Consider the following 18,462-nt stretch of genomic DNA (forward strand, 5'->3'; position numbering starts at 1 on the left):
CAGAACTGGGCAGTAGACAGAGTATGTGGGACTATTGCTGACAGCAGAATACCCATTAAAACCCACCTGCGTCCCATTTTGTATGTGAAATGATCACGAAAACAGGCACTCACATCCCGACACACCCATCGTTCTCAGTGGTGTCTTTAAGGGTGGGAGGAGGTACGCATATCGGCGCCTTCTACCACCCGATCTTATTCTGCGGAGCGGGTCAGCATAATTTTTTTTTATTTATTACAAGTAAGCCCTTGACTATAATCTCACCTGATGGTAAGTGATGATGTAGTCTTAGATGGAAGCGGGCTAACTTGTTAGGAGGATGAAAATTCACACTCCTTTCGGTTGCTACACGGCATCGTAAAGGAACGCTAAATCGCTTGGCGGTATGTCTTTGCCGGTAGGGTAGTAAGTAGCCACCGCCAAAGCCTCCCACTAGCCAGACCTGGACCAATTAAGAATCATCGACACGACATCGTAATCGCTTGCCGGTACGTCTTTGCCGGAAGGGTGTGGTAACTAGCAACGGCCGAAGCCTTACCAGCCAGAAACACGTACAGCGAATAATCCCAGTCATTAACATATTATACAGATAATATATAACACGTTAAGCTTGTAACACGCATTGTTGCATGGTTGTGGGTCTATACTAATATACTTCTTCAATGAAGATTAAAAAAAAATTAAGAAAAACCCCCGTACCAACCTGCAACTCCACGTAAGTAGCCGCTTTAACTGTAACCTTCGACGGTATCGAATAGAACAGACTTATTTCCCCTAATACCTTAAACAGACATTAATTTAAAATCAAAAAATATTTATTATATAAGTAACCCAACAATCAGAGTATTTTTTTGCAGAATACGTAAAAAATAAATTAAAAAAAAAATTAAATAAATTTAAAATCACGGAACCTTGTCAGACAATTTTTATTTGTTATCACAAAAACGCTATATTTTATTCCTTTATTCCCACGGGAACAAAAACTATGCGGGTGAAACCGCAGGGCATCTGCTAGTGAATAAATATTTTATTCCTGAGCCCAAAAACTATTAATCTATAGGTACTTATGTTATAAAGAGAAAAGATTTGTTTGCATTGAATAGGCTCCGAAACTTCTGAACCGATTTTAAAAATTCTTTCACTTATGGGAAGCTACCCCCCTCTACTCTACCCCCGGGTGATATAGGTTATATTATATCACAGTATTCCCACAAGAATGGTATGTACGAGGGTAAAACCACGTGGCGTCTACTAGTACTTCTATAAGGGAGTAAAACACCAGTTTTACTAACAGTTCCTTCTCTGAACGCAATCATTGGACTTTCGTCGTCTTCATCAGACAGCATTTCCAAAACTCCTCGTTTGATGAAGAGCATGCCATTCTTCACGACACCCTGGTTCCAAATATACTGTCCAGCAAGATACAGCTCATGTGTCATCAGAAGTGATATATGTCTCATGAAGGATTCCTCTGAAAAAACCAAAGCTTTATAATTTTCGGCTCACTGCTGAGCTCGATTCTCCTCTCAGAATGAGAAGGGTTAAGCCACCACGCTAGCCAAATTGCAGAATTCGCACACGTTAATTCGCACAATTAAGAAAATTCGTAGGTTAAACTATTAATTAAAATTCGTACTATTATTATTAAAATTCGTAGGTTAAGTTATTCGTAAGTAAAACTCTTATACAGGTTTACTCACGATGTTTTCCCTTCACAACCAACCAAACCCCTTCCATTCTGAGAGGAGACTTGTGATCAACAGTGAGTCGATTATAGGTTGTTATTGATGATAAGATCTTCACATGAATCCACGGTTCTGGTTGTGGTTGGATGTTTGGTACATACATTAAATAATAGCTTGCAGTAGCCGACGATAACCACTATAACCCGCTTACATTTATTACAGTTATCCCACAGAAATGGATCTTTTTGGTGTTTAGGGACAGCTAGTAAATTTTTTATACATTAAAAAAAATAAAAATTCTCATTAAAAAATACTTTACACTGTTGTTGTTTCCGATTCTCTAACCGTTTGGACATTAAATTAAAACTAACTCACTAATTGAATAGAAACATCAAAACACCAGTCAAATCTAAGACACGACCTTGGAAAAGGTACTCAGCTCAGCATTGTGTTGCATAAACCAAGCAAATAGCATATAGCAATAGCAAATAGCAATATCAGTGCTGATTTTCAGACACCACCTTAATTTAATTAATAACTAGCGGACGCCCGCGGCTTCGTCCGCGTGGAATTCAGTTTTTCACAAATCCCGCGGGAACCATGGATTTTTCCGGGATGAAAAGTAGCCTATGTGTTAATCCAGAGTAAAATCTATTTCCATTCCAAATTTCAGCTAAATCGCTTCAGTAGCCGCAGCGTAAAAAAGGAACAAACATACTTACACACTTTCACACTTACACACAAACTTTCGCCTTTATAATATTAGTGTGATAGTGTGATTAGTGTGATATTAGTCAATTAATCAATTAATCAATCGGCTATGAATTAGATTTTCCATCCATGTTATTTAAAGTAGGTAAAGTAGTTATTTATTATTAATATTATTATCACAATTTTCGGATAATCATGGCGTAGTATCCATAATGAAATATACTATCCAATTTAATACAATATACCTAGTTAACAATATGCAATGTATTGACGTGAAACAACCTATTGAATTAAACCTATTGTATAATAATACATAATTACGGTCACCATTAAATGGATATCGTTGAAATTGCCAAATCAATGAATTAATTAATAGTTATAATACCATCCAATTGGTATATTATTCAAGACTTATACACAATGATATTAAATATTATTAGATATGTTATGAAAAATGAGACGCTTAAAAGGGGAAATTTATACACAACTTAATGTTAGTTGTGGTCAACAACGAACGTTATATAAACAAATAATACCTAAATATCGTCTTCAATGTTGAGTTGTGTGTTCAGGAAGTGTAAAAACTATATATACGTAAATATATAATGGAATTAAATAAAAAATTATGCTTGTGTGCGCTGTTGTAGCTCGGATCTCTGTTTGCGGTGATTTTGTAGGGACGTAACCGATCTATAGCTTATAGATATTTTGGGGATCGAGACCAGTGTAATCTAGATTTTGATCATGTTTTAAAACCAAATACTTTTTCTAGTCCCATTTCGTAACGTACTCAAAATAAAACCTCAAACCATATTTTAAAGCTATTCATTCCTACAGGTCGTTTGGTAATGTTCATTACCACACGAGTAAACCTTGCTACAATGTTTTTTTTTAATTTTTTAATAGTTCCATGTAATTAGCAACAAAAATTCAGGATTAAGGTTTTCCTAATTGGTCCAGGCCTGACTGATGGGAAGCCGTGGCTAGTCACCCCGCCGTTTAGCGCGCCGGAACAATGTCATGTAGAAACCGAAAGGGGTGTGGATTTTCATCCTCCCCCAAACAATTTAACCCGCTTCCATCTCAGATTGCATTATTACTTACCATCAAGTGAGATTGTAGTCAAGGGTTAACTTGTAAAAAATTAAAAAAAAATACAAAACCTACAAATCGTAATTATTCATTATTTCGTATTTTAAAGTAAAAAAACAGTTACCGGTATCACCCAAAAGGAAGGAATCGTGGAAATGTCCAACATTTATATCGAATATAAGTTCCATTTGTAAAGGCACAGGCAGTTCCTTCAAAATCCCGTCCCGATGCGTCGTCAAAATCCCGTCCTTCATTCTCCAAAGCTGTTGCTTGTACAACATCGCCTGCTGTATCAATGCTGATGGAGCTCTTCGAAACTTCAGATGCTGAATCATGTGGTGATACTGAAAGAACTTAAATAATAATAATAATAATAATAATAAAAGCCTTTATTTACTGAATTTTATATACATAATATTATTGTAATATATCATGGACACTGATTCTTTTCTTCAGCTTGCCCTCGGGCATAGGCCTCCTCCAGACACTTCCATAGTTCTCTATCTCTTGCTTTCCTTCTCCATGTGTCTCCTGTTGTCTGTCTGAGGTCATCCTCCCATCTTTGGCAGGGACGACCTCTTTTCCTTTTTCCTATCCTAGGATACCACTCTGTCACATCCCTGGTCCACTTATCCCTTTTATCCCGCATGAAGTGTCCTGTCCACTTCCACTTAAGGTTCTTAATTGTTACTGCCACATCTCTGACCTTGGTCTTGCTTCGGATAGTAGAGAGTCTGACTTTGTCTTGTTTTTTTATATGAAGCATGCTTCTTTCTAGATTATTTTGGCATGTTTTCAGTTTCATAATATTTTTCTCAGTCAGACCCCAGGTTTAGAAAGAACTTACAGTTAATGTTAAATCTAAATACGTAATGTTGTCCTATAGTCTTGTCAAAACTCCTTCTCACTTTTAATTATCTCTTTTACACTTTTAATTAAAATATAATATCAGAAAATCCCCATGAAATATCAAAAATTTCGAAAAGTGGTAATTTTGCATGTGGAGTTTTAGGTAATACGAAGTGTGAGATTAAAAGTAGATGTATTTGATTTAAATTAATTGTCTTTATCATAGTTTTAACGGACCAGCGATTCATCCAGGGTAAAAACGTATAAAATGTGAAAAGCTGTTTATTAATAGAAGGTTTTGGCCTCCGTGGCGCAGTGGTATGCGCCATGGGTTTACAAAACTGAGATTCCCGTTTGGCCGATTGAGATTTTCTTAATGGGTGGGAGGCTTGTTCATTGAGGTCGTTGCTAGTTACCACCCTACCGACAAAGACGTACCGCCAAGCGATTTAACTTTCCGGTACGATGTCGTTTAGAAACCGAAAGGGGTGTGGATTTTCATCCTCCTCCTGCCAAGTTAGCCCGCTTCCATCTTAGATTGCATCATCACTTACCATTAGGTAGTAGAAGATTGTAGTCAAGGGCTAACTTGTAAAGAATAAAAACATATATATATGTACCTTCTCGTACATCTAGTATCTATGTGCCCACCTGTTCTACAAAAATGGACCATCTCTTATTTTCCAAAACCATCTCCCAAGTCAAGTCTCCAATAAACCGGTAGCGCATGCAAACATACCCGAATACCATCAACGATGACGTCAACCATTTCTGTGTATTATCCTGCAATCATCATCATCATTATCAACCCATATTTGGCTCACTGCTGAGCTCGAGACTCCTCTCAGAATAAGAGGGGTTAGGCCATTAGTTCACCACGCTGGCATAGTGCGGATTGGCAGACATCACACACGCAAAAAATTAAGAAAATTCTCTGGTATGCAGGTTTCCTCACAATGTTTATTCTTCACCGTTTTGAGACACGTGATTTTAAATTTTTTTTAATGCACACAACTGAAAAGTTGGAGGATGCACCTCCAACTTTTTAGTTGTGTTGATTGGATTGGATGCCCTGGACTGGATTCAAACCCACATCCTTTGGATTCAGAGGCAGAGGTCATATCCACTGGGTTATCACGGCTCTTAATAATATAAAACATAAATTACCATGAAGTTCAACAAAATTGGTTATATGTAAAGAATTTAAAACCTAAGAAACTCCCTAAAACTAAGGCGTTATTTAATCACTTTAAAATACATGGGTGGTTAAGGAAAAAGGAAACCCAGGAAATGTTTTAAGAAAAATTAAAAAGATCTAAGTCCGGATGTAATAAGAATTTCTTAAAAGAAAATAAAGTCCAAGATTTCATTACCAGAGTTAAACTTAGGACCTCTTACTTATATTCCTTACTACATAAGATAAACATGGTACCAATTAAGCAGTTTATACTGAATATTATCGTTACCAAAGGGAAACTGTCTCCAAATATTGTGTTGAAAAACCGGCAAGCGCAATAATACCAACACGCCATGTAACTGTAACATAAAAGTCATCTAAGTGTCGCCGCACACGAGCCACACGCGACAGCTACAAACGCCGCTACAAGAAGCAAGAAGTGGCCACTAAAGTAGCTAAAGCGCGCGACAGCCACTTATGGCTGTTGGTCGATACTTGTGGTCGGTGCTGCTACTTTAACCCATACATGCAGTATAATAATCGCGGGAGTGGAGTAGCGTTCTGTATTGGCGTTCAGTGGTAGGTGGAGGGCACAAACGAGCAGCGTGTGGCGGCCACTGGTGTCAACCATGTGCGGCGAGTCCATATAAAATGTATGAAAACTACAGGAAATATGCCGGTAGCGGCATTCTGTGGTTGTAGCCGGTGGCCCGTGTGCAAGAGCCCTTAAGTTTAAATTTATAGTTTAAACTGGACCCACTTGGCGCCTAATCAGACTTGACCTTAATAACATTTTTTAAACAAGCTTTTTTTACATGCTCCAAGAAGACTACATCCCACCTCTTGCTACGATCCTGGCATATTTCCTATGCTTTTTCCACTTTCGTGAACTCCACCCACCACCCTTTCATAGAACTCCGTCAAATGCTCTTTGGTCTTTATTTAAAATGCCCTGAATTTGATTTAAGAACCTTACAGCATCCAACTTTTCGATTTACCATTATCTCGTAAAACTCGTTTGGTACTCATCTTTCATTCATTCTCTTTAAAAGACCAAACCATCGAAGTATACCATTCTCGTTAAAAAGTAAAAATAGAAAAAATCTAAATAAATATGAGGTAAGGTAAAAAGTGGAATAATCTCTTACTTGTCAAACTTAATAGTTTTGGTGGGTATATTAAATCCCAATCCATGCGGATCTCTACTTTTACGTGAAGGTCTATGGTATGAGTACCATAGACACGCAGCTCCGTGTAACGTCAGTCCTACCAACAGTAAGTGTTGCAGGACATACATTTTCTTGCGAGTACTCCTCATCTGTAATTTAAATTTAAATTCTAAATTCAAATAATCTTTTTAACATAAAAGTGGAACTGACTTCAAAGACGTATTTTGAGTTATTTTCATTTTAGTACAAAATTAAAAAACGGCTCTTCGAACTGTGTACCCAGCCTATTGCCTCTTCAGCTCCGCGACTCGTTGATCTATGTCGGTGACTTTGGTTCTTCTGCGGATCTCCTCATTTCTGATTCGATCACTCCGAACAAAGCTCGTTCTACGTGACTCTACCCCTTCATATGAGGCCCATAGTTAGCGACCAAGTCGTTAATTATGGGCCCGCTTGGAAACATAAGTCATCACAGACCACTTCATACTTAGCTACAAAAACTGTCATGCGAATGAGGTCTTAGTATTAAACTCACCGTTTCATTCAGGCTTTTAAAAAATTGAATTAATCTGTAAACTCGTCCTATTGCTAAGCATCTTCCTATGAGTAGCCATATCTTGTACCCTTTGTTATACTTGACTGTAAAAAGATCTTTTTTATTTTTATTTATTAACCTAGGGGATATGATCTCTGCCTTCGATTCTGAGGCGTAGTTTTAAATCCGAGGCATGCATCTTTCAGTTATGTGCATTTTAAGAAATTAAATATCACGTGTCTCAAACGGTGAAGGCAAAACATCAAGAGGAAACCAGCATACCTGAGAATTTTCTTAATACTCTAATTGTGTGAAGTCCTCCAATCCGCATTGGGCTAGCGTGGTGGAATATAAGCCTAACACGAGCCGAGCACGAGTCTACTTTGAGAATGAGAGATCATTCTCAAAGTAGACTCGTGCTCAACAGTGAGACAATGATGTTGTTAATGCTGATGATATAATACTAATTACTAGCGGACGCCCGCGACTTCGTCCGCCATTAGACCTCTTTAATCGAGCTCTTACAGTAGTATCGCTGTAAAAATGTAGTATCTTCTCCCGCTTTCCCAAGATTTCCCTTCACTGCTCTGCTTATATTAATCGTTGCGTGATAAATAGTATACTGTAACCTGCCCAGGAATATGAAGAATATATTCTGTTCTATAACGAACATACAGACAGACGAAAACTTTGCTGGATGTATTTCTGGCATCAGTATCGATCACTTATCACCCCCTGATATATTTTGGAAATATATTTCATGTACAGAATTGACCTCTCTACAGATTTATTATAAGCATAGATATCGTAGCTTACTCACATATAATACTCAATGGCAAGAGACTAATGACGTCATAGATCAACAGTATGTAGCTCCGTCTATACGCTCTCATATACAATCGTACGATTGGCCAGAACATGTGCAACAAGTGAAGCAATACGTCGAATAGGAAGCATATTTCGCCGAGAATTGCCGTCGCTTCTAAGATAGGGTTTACTTCTTCCAAGTAATAAGCGATTAGTAAATGTATTACGTATTTGTAGATTATTATCGAAACTGTAAAACTCTGAAATATACAAAATTGTTCTTGTGAGACTACTAAACGCATCAAGTATGTTTATAAATTTAATAAAAAATTAAAGACAGAAATCCTTTATTTACACACCCATGGTGTACTTTTTGGCCTACCCCCTCTCATTCGAAGAGGTGACTCGAGGTCATCGGTAAGCCAAATATGGGTTTATGATGATGATGATCTTTTTCATCATCATATTGGAATAACTGAGTTTATTACTTACAGTATAGGTAGTAATGTATTCACATACAAAAAAATAATTTGAACAAATTATGAAAACGCATGTTTTTTATATTACAAGTTAGCCCTTGATTACAAACTCACCTGATGGTAAATGATGATACAATCTAAGATGGAAGCGTCCTAACTTCTTAGGAGGAGGATGAAAATCCACACCCCTTTCGGTTTCTACACGATATCGTACCGGAATGCTAAATCTCTTGGCGGCACGTCTTTGTCGGTAGGGTGGTAACTAGCCACAGTCGAAGCCCAGCCGTGGATCGAACCCAGGACCTGCGGCTTGTAAATCCACCGCGCATACCACTGCGCCACGGAGGCCGTCAAATTTTTAATTTGTATAAATGATTTTTTTTAGCCAAACTCTACTAAGATGTGTGAATCACTCAAAGTGCCAAAAAAAATATATGAAGATACAGTGTGCCTAGTGGCAGTTTTCAATATTTTCATACTGTTACTGTCGCGTTAACGTAAACGAGAAATTATATTCAGTTAAAACAGTTGTGCAGTAGTGCCACCAGATAGCGCTGCTTCAATTCCTTAGAAATTCGCGTTTACGTTAACGTGATCGTCACAGTATCAAACTGCCACTAGACCCTCGGCTTGAATTCCCACAAACCTGCCACAAGGTACTCCACGGTCCCTTCATAACAATTCGAGTGATGTTCCCAATTCGCCCCTCCCATAGCCTCTGGCCTCTAAAACGCTGCTTTTTATTTCTAGTTGCTAGATTGCCTCGCGTCGTTGCAGATGTGGCTAGCGTCCTAAAATGTATTAATACTTTTATATTAACTAACTCAGTTATAAAAGAGTTTCAAATAGAATTACTGAATTTACAAAATAATATAATAATCTAAAAGTTAGTCATTGTTCTGGTCTTCGTAATTTTATTAAGGCCGAAAGTTTTGCCTCTGCTCTTATCATCTATACTTTCTCATGTTAGACTTTCTAAAGTGTTATTAGTAAACTAGTAGACGACCTCGACTTTGCCAGCCCTTAGACTTCTGAATCCAGCCCTGTCGCAAAATCCGTTCATTGTGGACCTCTACTAACTTTAAACTACATCCCTGCCAAATTTTACTTTATAAAATATAGACATATAATTTAAATTTAGCCTGCTAATAATCATTTTCATTAACAGCCGATGGACGTCCAGTGCTGGACGAAGGCCTCATGCAAAGGCTTTGAAACACAACGGTCTCGAGCCAGCATCTAGCAGCTCCCTGCCACCCGCTTGATGTCCTGGGTCCACCTCATGGGGGGTCGACCAACACGCTTTTCGGTACGGGGTCACCATTCCAGCACCTTGGGACCCCAACGTCTTCTACTTGTCGAACTATTTAGCCTGATTATATTTTTACTTTGACTCGTAATAAATTGAAACGGGTGGTAACTGATACCTTGCTGGCCCTAGACTATGAACAAACTGAACTTTTACTTAAAGATAACTTTTCTTAAATACGGACGCAATTATTTCAAATAAAACACAAACTGATAATACACACACGCACATACACACACACTATATATATTATAACTTATAATTCTGTTATTTGTTAACGTTTGTTCTATGTGGTGAATGAGCGGGGCACCTAGTGATACGGGTTTTCCACTTAGTACAGGGGCCCTTGCTACTTGTTTGTAAGACTTAGTTGACGAATAAAGATTTTTTCATTTTCATTTCATTTTCATTTTTATATAAATAAACAATACTAACTCAGTAATTGTCCCTAAAGAAGGCACACTAACACTTCTTATCATATTGCTGATCTTCTGATTCGTACAGACATTTAAAACAAATATTTTTAATACCCGAACGTAGCCATGTAGATTTTCGTAGTAACACGGTAGGTGTCAAAAACGTTAATTGAGGTTTTTTTTTAAACACAGTAATGATTATAAATCACTGAAAAGGAATAAGATTTAATACGTGAATATAACATCTGTTAATTAACCGTTAATAAATTTTTTTTTACCTTAGATTAAATGAAAAGATTCTTAAGTAATATAGGTGTTGCAGATGCTATTAGTCATTTACAGTGAATAATAAATATATTATTTGTAAAAAATATGTTTCGCTACTCTACATGTGTTGCAAAAAAAAACATACATACAGCCGAACGTAGAACCTCCTCCTTTTTGGAAGTCGGTTAATAAATGTAATGGACGCCTGCGACTACGTCCGCGTGAAATTTAGTTTTTCACAAATACCTCGGGAACCATGGATTTTTCCGGGATGAAAAGTGGCATATTTGCTAATCCGGAGTAAAATCTATTTCCAGACCAATTTTTAGCAAAATCGGTTCAGTAGTTGTGGCGTTAAAAAGTAACAATTATCCATAAAAACTTTCGCGTTTATAATACTAGCGGACGTCCGCGACTTCGTTCGCGTGGAATTTAGTTTTTCACAAATCCCTCAGGAACCATGGATTTTTTCGGGATAAAAAGTAGCCTACGTGTTAATCCATGCTGTAATATATCTCAATACCAAATTTCTGCTAATTCGGTTCAGTAGTCGAGGCCTGAAAGAGTAACAATCATTCATATCATTAAAATCATCAGTTTACGTAATTCTCGGGAAACCAAGGATTTTTTCGGTATAAAAAGCATATGTTAATCCAGAGTAAAATCTATTTCCATTCCAAATTTCAGCCAAATCGCTTCAGAAGTAGTGGCGTTAAAAAGTAACAATTATCCATACAAACTTTCGCGTTTATAGTAGGATTAAATAAAAAGAAAAATAATGAAAATCGGAGGGTGGGCCAGTGCGTTTCTTAATTTGTTTCAACACTTAATTTATTATTATATAAAAACTTTTTCAAATAAACCAATCGTGGCTCTGTTAAAATGCTTTATTGATGTAAAATTTATTGATGCAAATTTATTTCGATCGAATCCATTATACTTTTACAGTAGAGCGCAGCTCTCGTGAGCGTTAAGCGTTTTATGTAAACGATCGGATTTCCGTCCTTTAACGTCCACTCTGTCTGATTGTTTTCCATTCCACCTAAATCCCTTTGAAGACAGATAAAATCCAGAGAACCGGGTAACGTTCTATTTCGATTTAAATCGACCCATAATCGAAATTTAAATGCGGTTTCATCATTATCAACCCATATTCGACTCACTGCTGAGCTCGAGTCTCCTCTTAGAATGAGAGGGGTTAGGCCAAATTTCCACCACGCTGGCCCAATGCGGATTGGCAGACTTCACACACGCAGAGAATTAAAAAAATTCTCTGGTATGCAGATTTCCTCACGATGTTTTCCTTCACCGTTTGAAACTTGTCGAAATGCGGCTTCATCATTGTCAGCCGATGGACGTCTACTGCTGGACATAGGCCTCTTGAATGGCCTTCCAAGCAAAACGGTCTCGAGCCGCCAGCATCCAGCAGCTCCTTGCAACCCGCTTGATGTCTTCGGTCCACCTAGTGGGGTCGACCAACACTGCGCCTTCCAATTTAGAGTGGATATGACAATAGTCAACGGGGCGGGGATGGAACCACCACTCCTCGGGGATGAGTCTAGCTTTTTACCAGAGTTATTGAGGATCTTGTTAAGGACAATTATCTTCTTGAAAAAAAATACGATTATATTATAATATAATCGATATATTTTGTACTCGATACATATACGTTCTATCAATTCTACCCTAAACTTCCTTTGGGTTGGATCGATAACACTCGAAGCGACCATTTTCTATCAAGATTTTGGAATAAAATTTACATACAAACCTCTTATGGGTGGTAATATATTTATAGTACTTGTTTTCGGAGCACAATCTGGAGATGATAAGCTTTATCAGGCTTTTTGTAGAATGTTTTTTTATGGAATACAGTTAAACCGCTATGTATAAAGTTGAATGCCCACCGGCCCATACGACGTCGGCCCAAAGAACCTACGTATACCCCCGTATATGGAGATGATAGTATGATGTATAAATAAGGATCTGGTTAAATGGTCTAACAAGAGTATGATTCTTAAAGAAAAATATATTTTTTTCGACTCTTCTAAGGCATATGTTCACCGGTTTTTAGAATCAATTTCTAGCAGTAGTAACCTTCCAGACCGTATACGTAATGAGGAGAAAGATATTGCTTTCAAAAAGAAATTAAGGGACTTTCTAGTCGAAAAGTGCTATTACACGGTAAATGACTACTTGAATGATAAATAAAACAAAAAATAAAATAGGTCTCCCTATCACTCATTCGACAAAAGACTACGCCCAAACTGGGTATCCATAACTTGCATTATGTAATAAAATTTAACTTGTATAATTATTATTATATTGTATAATGTAATGTGTGGTATTGCTTGATATTAAATAAATAAATAAATAAACCTACTACGCGATGTGCCTTAAAGGCGATGGTTTTCATTTAACATCAACAGGCTAATTCACTAACTTTAACGTATATTTGTTGACATACACAAAAGTGACATTCTATGTAACAAACGTCATCCGGAGCCTACTGACAACACTTCGTGTACAGCATACCGTAGGTAGACGACATTTCTCTGTTGATTTGATGTTTATTTTAATAGGTTAGTGAATAGGCCAACAGGTACATTTGGGACATTGTTTGTATCATTAACTTATACTATAAAAAAACTAATCCCATAATCCACTCGCTTAGTTATAATAAGTAACTGCAGCGGACAATAATAAGTAACAATGTAAAATTCTACCGCGCATGAAAGTTAAGCTCAGAGCGGCATGATTTTTAGGGTTCCGTGACTCAAAAAGAAAAAATGGAACCCTTAAAAGATCACTTTGTTGTCCATTTGTCTGTCCGTCTGTCCTCCGTTCATAGGTAACAACAATTTTACCATGATTCGCCACAATGACTTTCACGTCACTTTGCATTCTTTGGTTTTTTGTAACCAGCTCCCCCTAGCCAAGTGCCACGTCGATTCTCTTTCTACGATCGCTAACGCTTCAAAAACTAGAAAGATGTAGGTATGGGAATGGCATTTGCTATCGACAGGTCACGTGATCAAGATCTGTCATTCCCATACATTTTTCGAGTTTTCGAAGCGTTAGCGATCGTAGAAAGAGAATCGACGTGCCACTTGGCTAGGGGGGCAGGCGCTTCACTGCAATCATGCAATGGTACAGTTTATGGTATTCTGTGCGCCTAGTAGGAGTTTTCAATATGTTCATACTGTTACTATCGCGTTAACGTAAACGCGAATTTATATGCAATTGAAACAGTTGTGCTGTAGTTTCACTAGATGCTGCTGTTTCAATTCCTTAGAAATTCAAACTGCCACTTGGCCCTCTGCTTAGAAGATAATTCACTCTTCACTTAAAGATACCCATATCTTAATATATAAATACGAAAAGTCAATTCATCACGAAATCTCGAAAACCACTTGAGATACAAAGTTGAAATTTGGCAGGATAGGTAGTTTATATTTAGTAGGTATTCACTAATAACGAATTTTGCTATTGGGCTGGATTAAAGAGGCAGACATAGTCGCGGGCGTCCGCTAGTTGTAAGTATAGTATAGTTTATAGGCAGTAAAGTAAACACCTGCAAAAAACATGTAAATTATAACGCTTGATATTACTTACGAAAAATAATAGTAACAATTTCACCTTAATGATTCAGACTGATAATGTGCTTCTCGTACCAAACAAAGGTAGATCTCGCAATAATAACAAATATCCAGATTATTATTAGACCCAACGTCGCACCAATAAAACCCTAAAACTTACCTCGACAGTCTGAAAACGCTGCAGTGCGCAATTTATATAACGCTTTTATAGTCCGGCCACATGTTGCAGCCCAGCCATTTAATCTGAGCGCGGTCTAATAGCCACCCGGATCCCTTCAATTGGGGACGGAGCTAACTAAGGGCTCCCGCACACGGGCCACCGGCCACAACCACAAAACGCCGCTACCGGCATTTTTCCTGTAGTTTTCATACATTTTTAATGGACTCGCCGCACATAGTTGACGCCGATGGCCGCCACACGTACAATCGTCGCTGCTCGCTTTTTGTGGCCCGCACTCTCCAGTTAACGCCGCCACACACAACTCGCGCGATTACGGTACTGCATGAATGGATTTTAAGAAATTAAATATCACGTGTCTCAATCGGTGAAGGAAAACATCGTGAGGAAAGACCTATACCAGAGAATTATCTTAATTCTCTGCGTGTGTGAAGTCTGCCAATCCGCATTGGGCCAGCGTGGTAGACTATTGGCCTTACCCCTGTCATTCTGAGAGGAGACTCGAGCTCAGCTGTGAGCCGAATATGGGTTGATAACGTTATGTGTGGGTTAAAAAAGTAGCAGCCACCGACCACAAGTGTCGATCACCGGCCACAAGTGGCTGTCGCGTGCTTCAGCTACTTTTGTGGCCCTTTCTTGCTTCTTATAGCGGCGTTTGTGGCTGTCACGTGTGGCCCGTGTGCGGCGACCCTAACAACCTGTCAGATCTCGAATTTCATTAAAAGACAGATTCTGTACAAAATTGATAGTCCAATATTATCCGTCATTGGAGTTTCCTTAAAAGATCAAAGACTTTCATGTAAAGTTTCCCTTCCCGTTTCACACCTTTAAAATTTAATAGTCTAAATTTATTTTTGATGTAGATACTTCTGTTCATACTAATATTATAAAGGAAGATTTGATTTGTTTGTTTATTTAAATCAATATTTGCTTATTAAAATCTTTTAAATATTATTAATATTCCGGTTCCCCTACAAATAGCCGTAAAAGACTGTATTAGGAGTGGGTACACCAATAGGACAACAGGACGGAGATAGAACCACCACCTTTCGCTGATTAGTAGATGAGCTATTGAGGAGGCTTTATCGAGTAATATCCTACTAATATTATAAACGCGATAGTTTGAATTGATTGTTTGGATGTTTGTTACTCTTTAACGCCTCTACTACTAAAGCTATTTGGCTTAAATTTGTAATGGAAATAGATTTTATTAACACATCAACAATAATCTGGATTTTTGACGGCCTCCGTGGCGCAGTGGTATGCGCGGTGGATTTAATGACGGAGGTCATTGAAGGTGAGAGGTGGGTTCGATCCCCGGCTGGGCCGATTGAGGTTTGGTCCAGGTCTAGCTGGTGGGAGGCTTCGGCCGTGGCTAGTTACCACCCTACTGACAAAGACGTACCGCCAAGCGATTTAGCGTTCCGGTACGATGTCGTGTAGAAACCGAAAGGAGTGTGGATTTTCATCCTCCTCCTAACAAGTTAGCCCGCTTCCATCTTAGATTACATCATCACTTACCATCAGGTGAGATTGTAGTCAAGGGCTAACTTGTAAAGAGTAAAAGAAAAAAAAAACATAGGCTTTTTATCCCGGAAAAAGCCATGGTTCCCATGAGATTAGTGAAAAACTAATTTTCACGCGGACAAAGTCGCGGGCGTCCGCTAGTTATATTTTATCTACGTATTCACAAAGGAATGAGAACTACGCGGGTGAAATCGCAGAGCATATGCTAGTTTACTTATAAATATAAATGTTTATTTTATGTAGTTTGACTGTGCGTATATGAATCATTCAATCTGTCAGGAGACCAATTTTGGATGTACATAGTTCTTTGCTGTCACTTTATTGTAGCTAAGCTACGAAAATGCTACGAACTACGAACATGCTACGCGCTACATAGCATTTTTGTGTATATTTGTAAGAAGTTAAGAGTGCGCAATATGTAATTTAGTGGTTACAAATGGTTCTGGATCTCAGATTCTGGAAAAGTTAGGAGCCTGATATTTGGGTAAATGATATTTTAAATTGTTAGCTTCGTTATGACTATACAAAATACACAATTTGTAAAACTTTTCTCGATAGTTTATTTTTTTGAAAAATACATGTTTTGCTCACATTTTACTTTCAATCTCAGGAAAAGCAAACTTATTTTCTTAAATTTTTGTTTTGTATAGAAAATTAGGTATATATCTTGAACATGGCCATTTTGTTTTTCGTTATGTTGTTTAATTTACTTGCAATTAGGTAAAAATGGTTTTGGCGCTCACGTCATAAAATTTGCGTCGCGCGTCAATCGCTCCGTGCTTTTCACTCACTTGAAAGTCATAATTCGGCGTCTCGTTTGCGCTTCGAATTTTATCCATATCGTACCGACGCGCTGCGCGCTCTTAAGATTCATTTGACACTAGTTTATCAGTCATACAATTTTATATACTACTTACCGGCGTTTCGTATTAAAGGATGGTCTATCATAATAAAAAATATAATGCTACGAATCGGCTACTGGAACTCTACGCGATTCGTAGCTATCTGAATGTTTTGTACAAAATTAAACAAAATTATATTTACCACTATTTTAATAGTCATACTCGTACATACTATCATTGACAGTCCTTGGTATTATAATATACTAATGTACACACCACGGTTTGAAACGCGTAGTTTTCAATTCATTGACTAGTACATTTTCATTAGCGAAAGAATTTTTTAAATCATTTTAGTGATTTAGACAAACAAACAAACTCATTTTCACATTTATAATACGAATATTGGTGTGACTTAATTTACGCACGCAAACATATTTAACCAATTGTTTTTTCCCATGTTACTTAAATTGTTACATTATTCAATTATTCAACAGTCAATTCTATTATTTACATATTCAATTATTAATCAAATCTAATAAGTTTCATTTAATTCTTATATGACCTTGGTTTAATGTAATATTACTAGTATATTTTCTATTCATAAAGCTAAAAGCATAATAAATTACTTACTGTTTTTATCATCAACGTCTAATTAGTTAAGTGAAGCTGAGTAATAATCAATTACAATTTAATAACTCAACCGGCGTAAGCAATTTGTAAATAAAGTTGTTTACATCGGCGAACTAGTGTTCTTATAAACAATCTACAAAATATAATATTTAAAGCTGAATTTCTAAACGTCTAATTACCTACGTATCTTGGAAATTTTGACGTTTTGACAGTTGTTTCTCTACGAAATATTTCCATCCCCGGCCCAGGTCTACCTACTACACCCGGCGATTAACTTTTATAGCCTCAATAGCTCAACGGTAAGAGCGGTCGGACTCATCACCGAGGAGTGGTATTTCGATCCCCGCCCCGTTGGTCAAGTCATTGTCGTACCCACTCCTAATAGTCTTTCCCGACTAGTTGGTGGGGAATGGGAATATTGGTCATATTTAAAAGATATGGCAAGTATTCTTTTTACAAAAAAAAAAACTTAAATCTTGATAACTCTGATTTAATAACTGACTCATCATCATCATCATCATCATCATCATCATCATCATCATCATCATTATCATCATCATCATCATCATCATCATCATCATCATCATCATCATCATCATCATCATCATCATCATCATCATCACCGTCATAATCATCATCATCATCAACCCATATTCGGCTCACAGCTAAGCTCAGGTCTCCTCTCAGAATGGAGTGGGTTAGGCCAATAGTCCACCACACTGGCCCAATGCAGATTGGCAGATGCAGAGAATTAAGAAAATTCTCTGGAGCGCAGGTTTCCTCACGATGTATTTCCTTCACCTTTTGAGATTGTGATATTTAATTTCTTAAAAAATGCACACAACAGAAAAGTTGCAAGTGCATGCCTGGGACTGGATTCAAACCCACACCCTCCGGAATCCGGGGCAGAGGTCATATCCTCTGGGCTACCACAGCTCTCATCGTAATAGAGCATCGTAAAGTTAAAGACTAAGTGACTTAGTCTAACTTTAAGTTACAACTTTGTCATATAATACGATGGGTAGAATGAAAATTTTATACCAACAGATGTATAGGCTTAGAAAAGCGAACAAGCGACACGTGGCTTTCAGTTTGGGCCTATACTTAGGGAAATTAACGTTTCGTGGCTTGCTAGGTAATTCAGGTAATGGATGGAATGTTGTTAAAGAGAACCATCCCTACTAATATAACCA

The 18,462-nt window shown here is 37.6% G+C and overlaps 1 pseudogene; it reads right to left on the reverse strand.

Moving 5' to 3' along the window:
• Positions 1-6,836, reverse strand: part of LOC112055194 (uncharacterized) — a 54,620-nt pseudogene extending 47,784 nt beyond the window's left edge.
• Between the last annotated feature and the right edge of the window lie 11,626 nt (positions 6,837-18,462).

Source organism: Bicyclus anynana, chromosome 11 (genome assembly GCF_947172395.1).
Source record: "Bicyclus anynana chromosome 11, ilBicAnyn1.1, whole genome shotgun sequence".
Taxonomy (NCBI): Eukaryota; Metazoa; Arthropoda; class Insecta; order Lepidoptera; family Nymphalidae; genus Bicyclus; species Bicyclus anynana.